Below are 6,255 nucleotides of genomic sequence, written 5' to 3'. Positions count from 1 at the left end.
CATCTTGGACAGATTCTAAGTTCTTGGTTACTGTTGGTTATAAAAAGAACCTCATCTTAGTAATTAGAACTTAATTTCAGGGCCAGTCCAGCCTCAGAGCTTTGTGCTGACATTCAATTTAAAACTCCTTCCTTTCCCTCAGTTCAGGTCTGACTCATGGCTTGGAGATCAAGATTGATCTGTTCTTTTGCTTCATTTCTACTTTCTTGCCCTCCTGCTGGCTCCTTGAGGGTCCGGGCAAGGAGATAGAGGAATAGTAGAAAAAGGGGCTAAAAGTCTTAGGTCCTCACCTTTGCTGATGTCCTGGGCGTCAGATTCTCAGAGGCTGGTGTTTGGGACAGTGCTGTTGCTGGTCCTTTGGAGGCACCACATGGACCACCATCTGCCCCCTTCTCTGATGGTGGCCGTGCAGAATGCTGCTCAGGGTGGCCTCTGTTTATACTTTCCTCTCCTGCCCTCACCTAGTCTCTGCCACCAAGGGTGTGTCCCAAGCCCATGGGGAACTCATGTATCCTTCCTACTATAGGACAGCAGGTTGCCCCACCAATTCTCACACTCCTATGCCAAGGCAGGCACCTGAAAGACCTGGGAGGTCACAATTCCAAAAATGAGTGGAACCATCTGTCCCTTCTTAGGGGCCCTGTGGAGGGAGGAAAGACGCCTGAAAAATAAATGTGGCTTGGGATTCTGTTGGCTACAGATTCATAACATCCGAGTTGAGGGTAATATTTTGTGTCACAAAAGGATTCTTCTAGGATTTACTAACTTGGAATTTGGCTAAGTGGAGAGGTAAGGGTGAGACAGATTAAAGAACTGCTCTGTTCTTTTTGTAGGTCATGGGTTCTTTGGGGAATATGATGAAAGTTCCCTAGAAAAGTGCATGTATTCATGTATGGATAGTGTTTATTATGAAATTTTAGGGCATCCTGAATCCCACTGTGTCTCCCAGAGGGGTCCATGAAATCCCAGTTAATTATCTCCAAACCAAAGTGCTGCTCCCCTGAAGTCTGACTCCTTCAGTGTGGACCCATTTGGGGACCCTGACACTCGCCCCCTGCCCCCTCCTCAGACTCTCTGCAGTGTCACAGTGAACTTACTCTTCTCCAACGCACATGACAACTCCTGCCTTCATGTCTTGCATGTGCTGTGTCTCCTGCTGGGGGTTCCTTTCCTCTGTGCCACCCAGGTCTCACTCCTGTGCAGAACTCAGCCCACGCTCCATCTTCTCTAGGAAGCCATTGATGGTAGGCAGGATTCTAGAGACATTGCCCCAAGATTCCTGTCCCTGGCTGTTCAGTTGAATATGAATCCAGGTATGCTGCAAAGAAGGGATTTTGCAGATGAAATTAATGCTACTAATCAGCTGACCTTCAAGTAGGGAGATTAACCTGGATTATCTGAGTGGCCCAAATATAATCATATGAGCCCTTAAAAGCAGCAGAGGAGGGCATCAGAGTCAGAGAGATGTGGTGGAAAGGGAGAGCAGAGAGATGAGGCAGAAGAGGAGGTCAGAGTGAGTCACGGTGCAGGGAGGACTTGAGCCTGCATTGCTGGCTTTGAAGATGTGGGAAGAGGCCAGGAACTGAGGATGCAGGCAGCCTTCAGAAGCTCAGAATCATGGCCAAAAAATGGGGACTTTGATCCTGCAATGGCATGGAACTGAATTCTGCCCACCACATGAATGAGCCTACAAGCAGATTCCTCCCCAGAGCCCTGAGAAAGGAACACAGCCCTGATGGCACCTTGATTTAGGTTCTATGAATCCCAGACCAGAGAACCAGCTGAGCTGTGCTGTGCCCAGATTTCTGACCTACAGAACTGTGAGGTGATAAATAGGTGTGGTTTAAACTGCTGAATGTGTGATAATTTGTTATAGCAGCAATAGAACACTAGCACATCATTGGCAGTGCATTAAATGGAGCCACAAAGTCTTTGATATATTGAGAGGTGGAGGAGTTTCCCCAGCCCTTGAATCTTAGCTAGTCTGTGACTGCTTTGACCAAGGTGGCCAGCAGAGGTGAACACACACTAGTTCCAGGTCCAATCTTTAAAAACACTTAGGCCGGGTGCAGTGGCTTATGTCTGTAATCCCAGCACTTTGGGAGGCCAAGGCGGGTGGGTCACCTGAGGTCAGGAGTTTGAGACCAACCTTGCCAACATGGTGAAACCCTGTCTCAACTAAAAATACAAGAATTCACCAGAAGTAGTGGTGGGCACCTATAATCCCAGCTACTCAGGTGGCTGAGGCAGGAGAATTACTTGAATCCAGGAGGCAGAGGTTGCAGTGAGCTGAGATCGTGCCACTGCACTCCAGCCTGGGTGACAGAAGAGACTCCGTCTCCAAACAAACAAATAAAAAACAAGCAAACAAACAAAAACACTGGCAGCTCCCATGTTGGTTTCTTGGAGCTGGGAGCTGCCATTTTAGAACTTTCGCTATGCCTAGACATCCATGTGACAAGAAGCCCAAGCTAGCCATGTGGACAGGCCATGTGGTGAGAGGTGCCTGGCCAGTCCCAACTCCCAGCCATTAGCCATCCCAGCTGAGGCCACTGACATCATGGAGCAAAGACAAGCCACTGACCCACAGTACAGAGAGATACAATAATAATAAACTACTGTTCTTAAGTCATTAAGATTTGAGGTAGTTTGTTCTGCAGAAATAAATAACTAGACTGCACCATATCAGCTTCAATTCCCAAGGATCTCTCCCTTCTTTCAATCCCTGGAGCTCACTGATACCGCTGCACGCCCTTGATTCCAGAAGCTGATCTTAATATGTCTGCAGCAAGAAGAGTCAGTGGTGAGGTTGGCGTATTTCCCCTGCCCCAAGGACTACCCTAGCAAGTTACACTGCACACTTGAAATTTCTGGGTGAACTCCAGGTCCTGAGTGTGTACCTGCAAGGCAGTGCCTGGTAGACCAATGAAGCCTTCTCTGGCCCAGATCCTTTTGCATATAGTGTGCTCTGGACTCTACGGAACTCTCCCTGCAGCCTACTGGTACTACCAGGAAGAGAGCTGTCCCTAGTGGTGGCAGCTCCGTTAGAGGAAAGTCACTTATTATGCTGGACATACCCAAGGATTACCTTACCACATCCCTGCACACTGATGCGGGTGTTCCTCCCTCTGTTCCCTGTTCTCATTTCCTGTGGGGTCATCCCCATCCACCACAGAGAATACAGAAAAGGATTTTCCCCCACCAGCCATGCCCCAGCTAAGGTTGACCAGTTCTCAGGTTACTCCCAGGAAGCAGTGGGACACTTTATGCAAACTAAGTAATAGATTATACCACACTCAAAGACAACCACCAGACTTTGTGATCACATGTGATTTTGTCTTCCCCAGGGGACTGAGGGCAGAGACCATGGCTCAGATTTCTCTGGGTCCCCAGTGGTACCCAGAATGAGGCTGGGGATGAATGAAGGTTAATTCATGAAGGTCAGCAGCATCACTGAAATGAAATTTCGAGTCCAGACATCAGAGCTATTCTTACAACACATCCTTTCTGGGTTTTGATACCTTTCTCTGCAGGGACCCTTGGTTCAAATGAAGTCTTATGTGGAAGCTGCACAGCTGTGTCTTGGAATTGGGGGATAGGCGGGGGCCCTGTTCCCTCCACCTTCTGGTCACTCCTGCAGCATCTCTGATGCAGCTCCAGGGAACCCTGAGATCCATAGGACATAGTTTGAAACCCATGGGTTCATCCATTCTTGTGGTTTTCTAGCAGAGAAACTGAGGCTCCAAGAAGGTCTGTGGGTCTGTGGCTTGCCTATGGTCACACAGCGAATAGAAATGTTGGGACTAGAACCCCCATCCTAGTTCCTTACCTTCTTCCACACCCCACTGTCCTAGTCAGAATCATAAAGCCCTAATATGGAAAGGACCTCTAGGTCAGCACCTCTGGGAGCAGGAATCCTTTTTGTATGCCTCTAACAAGCAGGATGGCAACAGCTTGCATTCCCTCCAGGGGTCGGCTGCTCAATACTTCCAAGGCAGCACATTTAATGCTGAGACCATTCTAATTCTTAGAATGTTCTTTTATGTGGAGCCCAAACATATCTTCGTATAAATGTTTGTCCCTTGTTTCCAGGGTCAAGGTTATGACATATTATGCATATGAGGGCCAAGAATCCTATGCTCTGGCCCTGCTGGAGGGAGATTTTGGTGTGTGTGAGTGTGAGGGAGTGTGTGAGAGAATGTGAAAGTGTGTGTGAGAATGTGTGTGAGTGTGTGAGAATGTGAGTGTGTGAGTGTATGTGTGTGTGAGTATATGTATGTGTGTGATAGTGTGTATGTGTGTGTGTGAATGTGAGTGTACATGTGTATGTGCATGAATGTGTGTGTGAGAAAATGTGTGTATGTGTAAGCATGTGTGTGAGTGAGAATGTGTGTGTGTATGTGTGAGTGTGTGAGAATGTGTGTGTTTGTGCATGTGTAAGTGTGTGTGTGTGACAATGTATATGTATGAGAATGTGAGTGTGTGTATGTGTATGTGTGTTGTGTGTGAGAATGTGTATGTGTATGTGTGTGTGTGAGCACGTGAATGTGTGACAGTGTATGTGTAAGTGTGTCAGTGTATGCGTGTGAGTGTGGATGTGTGAGTGTGTGTGAGAGACCGTGCAGTGGAGCAGCTGAGAGGAGGGATGGGTTACAGAAAGAGTGTTCAGTGTGGTTTCCCTGGCGACACTGACTGCCCACAGCCACTCTTACCCAACATAAACAAGAGTGAGAATCTGCACCATCAGGGACACTCTCAGCGGCCCCTGTGCCCAGGGAAGGGGGAGCAGCAGGGTCTCATAGGCTTTGCAGCCAGGAGGGCTGTCCTGGTCCCAGCTCTGCCCCTGGCCCCGGTGGGACCTTGGACAAGTAAGCCTCCATTCTCTCATCAGTAAAATGGCGTTAAGTCCCCCACTCTTTCTCTAACCCATCCCTCCTCTCAGCGCTCCACTGCTCCTGCATCCTCTGCACTGCAACCCTGTGCCTAACTGGGTGACTCAGAGCCAGCCCCTGCCCTCTCCGGCCCTCATTTCTTCCACTGTGGGTGGGAGTGGTGCTGAAGACTAAGTGGAGTGACAGATGGAGATGGCTGACACATAGTAGGTGCTCAAGGAATACTGGCTTCTAAGAGGAGCCCGGCTCTTTCTCCTGCAGCCTCGGCCACTGCAGCTCTTTCTTGTTCCTTCTCCCGAGGCCCACAAATCACCTGGGAAATCATCTCTGATCTTCATTTCCTGGCCAGCTCACTTGATGCTTCCACATGCTGAATGAATCCCACATCCTCAGGTCTTACTGGAGCCAGAGGCCTAACCTGCCTGCCCCCAGTGTCTAGCAAGACCCACCCCTAAGGCCCCAAGGCAGAGAGGCGCCTGTCCCAGTGGCTATGAATCCTGCATAGGATAAGTTCTCTCCCAGTGTCTCACCCAAGAGAATCCTGTCTTCCTTTGCTAGGAAGCCTTGGTTGGCCCTTCCTCACAATGGGACTCAGTTTCCCCAACTCTACAATGATGCAGTTGCTCCATCGAAAGCTCAGACCCCACGGGTCCCTGTGGCTTTGGTGAAACACTGCCGGACTAACGGGTGGTTCTGCACACAGTTTGGGTGCTCTGGCATTTGCATCCAGTGAGCTGGCCCCACTGTCTAACCCGTGAGGCCATTTGCCCTGCCCTGCTCTTCCCTGCCAGGACAAGGTCGGACTCCAGGAGACCTGGGTAGGAGCCTCCTCTCTGTGCATGCTGGTTTGGGCTCTCTGAGCCTCACCTCCTCATCTGTCAAATGGGGTGAGTGATGTGGGCCCTGCCTGCCTCCCAGTGCCAAGCTAGGTGAGGGAGTAAAGCTCTGCAGAGTCTCTGAAGGGTCACAGAGAAATAGCTGATTGCAAACCGGTCATGACACGAAGGTGAAGTGTGTTGTGGGTGAGGGCATGGGCCTCACAGCCATGATGCTGGGATTTGAAAGTGGCTCTTCAACCCCAGCTGCACGCCCTGGGCACCCTCTCATTTGTGGAATGGGGCAACAGTGGTAATAGGACTTGGGGGGCTGTGGTGAGGATGAACTGAGGCCTCCGTGCATGAGCGCCGAGAGCCATGCCTGGCTGAGTCAGCAAGCAGCCCCTGCCACTGTGTTCCTGTTCCAGCACCGTCCCGCATGCCTAACACCTGTCATTCCCATCTGACCTTTTCTGACCTTCATCCCGAGGGCCCTGCCACCCTCTGCCAGCCCCTCCCTATGAGCCAAACTCATGGCTCCCCGTTTT

Source organism: Cebus imitator, unplaced genomic scaffold (genome assembly GCF_001604975.1).
Source record: "Cebus imitator isolate Cc_AM_T3 unplaced genomic scaffold, Cebus_imitator-1.0 Scaffold215, whole genome shotgun sequence".
NCBI classification, from domain to species: domain Eukaryota; kingdom Metazoa; phylum Chordata; class Mammalia; order Primates; family Cebidae; genus Cebus; species Cebus imitator.
This window is presented reverse-complemented; position numbering follows the sequence as displayed.